We start from the raw sequence: 2,383 nt of genomic DNA, 5'->3' as shown, positions 1-2,383 counted from the left end.
CCGGTACACAACCATTTGAGGCTAATTACCCTTAATGGGCTGGGACTGTGTATTGCCTCTGCTGTCACCTTGCTATAATTACCGCTCAGGTGTATTAGCTTGCACCTACTCATTAAGTCATTACATAACTGTTGATCATTCTCAGTGTCATCGCACTCAGTGCTTCTGTCTTATCATCACAGTTCAACAGATGACAGCAGCACTCAAACCCTTTAAAAGAGGCTCTCCTTCAGCAGTTCAGCACACTCTCACCTCCCGCTCCACTGCAGCACAAGCTCAGGAACTTCCACTGTCTGCACCCGTCTTGGTTCAAGGCCTGTGCTAGTCTCCATCATGCACTAGCACTAGCCTGTGCTGAGATGGGAGCACAGTCCATGCAACACCAGCCTCGAGACACTTTCTGCATCTCTAGATCTATAGTCCTTCCCTTGTACTTGCTATGTGCTGGTGTGCACCTGGTCACTAGCACTAGCCTGTGCTGGGAGAGGAGTCACCTATTCATCAAACAGATCACAGTCATTAAGGGGCCTTACCGTCACTCTCTGGAGGAACTTGGGCTTCCTGGTACCTGCTACGTGCTCATGGGTCAAAATCATAAGCACTAGCCCGTGCTGGGAAATCCTGTCCTCCCTGCAACAAACAGTCATAAAGGTAACAAGTTATTTCCTCCCAAAACTATTGGCAGATCCTATTTTAATTACAATTAACAAAGTACAGTAATAATGAATGCTAATATCATGGTACCGGTACACAACCATTTGAGGCTAATTACCCTTAATGGGCTGGGACTGTGTATTGCCTCTGCTGTCACCTTGCTATAATTACCGCTCAGGTGTATTAGCTTGCACCTACTCATTAAGTCATTACATAACTGTTGTTCATTCTCAGTGTCATCGCACTCAGTGCTTCTGTCTTATCATCACAGTTCAACAGATGACAGCAGCACTCAAACCCTTTAAAAGAGGCTCTCCTTCAGCAGTTCAGCACACTCTCACCTCCCGCTCCACTGCAGCACAAGCTCAGGAACTTCCACTGTCTGCACCCGTCTTGGTTCAAGGCCTGTGCTAGTCTCCATCATGCACTAGCACTAGCCTGTGCTGAGATGGGAGCACAGTCCATGCAACACCAGCCTTGAGACACTTTCTGCATCTCTAGATCTACAGTCCTTCCCCTGTACTTGCTATGTGCTGGTGTGCACCTGGTCACTAGCACTAGCCTGTGCTGGGAGAGGAGTCACCTATTCATCAAACAGATCACAGTCATTAAGGGGCCTTACCGTCACTCTCTGGAGGAACTTGGGCTTCCTGGTACCTGCTACGTGCTCATGGGTCAAAATCATAAGCACTAGCCCGTGCTGGGAAATCCTGTCCTCCCTGCAACAAACAGTCATAAAGGTAACAAGTTATTTCCTCCCAAAACTATTGGCAGATCCTATTTTAATTACAATTAACAAAGTACAGTAATAATGAATGCTAATATCATGGTACCGGTACACAACCATTTGAGGCTAATTACCCTTAATGGGCTGGGACTGTGTATTGCCTCTGCTGTCACCTTGCTATAATTACCGCTCAGGTGTATTAGCTTGCACCTACTCATTAAGTCATTACATAAACGTTGATCATTCTCAGTGTCATCGCACTCAGTGCTTCTGTCCTATCATCACAGTTCAACAGATGACAGCAGCACTCAAACCCTTTAAAAGAGGCTCTCCTTCAGCAGTTCAGCACACTCTCACCTCCCGCTCCACTGCAGCACAAGCTCAGGAACTTCCACTGTCTGCACCCGTCTTGGTTCAAGGCCTGTGCTAGTCTCCATCATGCACTAGCACTAGCCTGTGCTGAGATGGGAGCACAGTCCATGCAACACCAGCCTTGAGACACTTTCTGCATCTCTAGATCTACAGTCCTTCCCCTGTACTTGCTATGTGCTGGTGTGCACCTGGTCACTAGCACTAGCCTGTGCTGGGAGAGGAGTCACCTATTCATCAAACAGATCACAGTCATTAAGGGGCCTTACCGTCACTCTCTGGAGGAACTTGGGCTTCCTGGTACCTGCTACGTGCTCATGGGTCAAAATCATAAGCACTAGCCCGTGCTGGGAAATCCTGTCCTCCCTGCAACAAACAGTCATAAAGGTAACAAGTTATTTCCTCCCAAAACTATTGGCAGATCCTATTTTAATTACAATTAACAAAGTACAGTAATAATGAATGCTAATATCATGGTACCGGTACACAACCATTTGAGGCTAATTACCCTTAATGGGCTGGGACTGTGTATTGCCTCTGCTGTCACCTTGCTATAATTACCGCTCAGGTGTATTAGCTTGCACCTACTCATTAAGTCATTACATAACTGTTGTTCATTCTCAGTGTCATCGC

The sequence above is a fragment of the Crassostrea angulata genome, chromosome 4, assembly GCF_025612915.1.
Source record: "Crassostrea angulata isolate pt1a10 chromosome 4, ASM2561291v2, whole genome shotgun sequence".
Taxonomy (NCBI): domain Eukaryota; kingdom Metazoa; phylum Mollusca; class Bivalvia; order Ostreida; family Ostreidae; genus Magallana; species Magallana angulata.
This window is presented reverse-complemented; position numbering follows the sequence as displayed.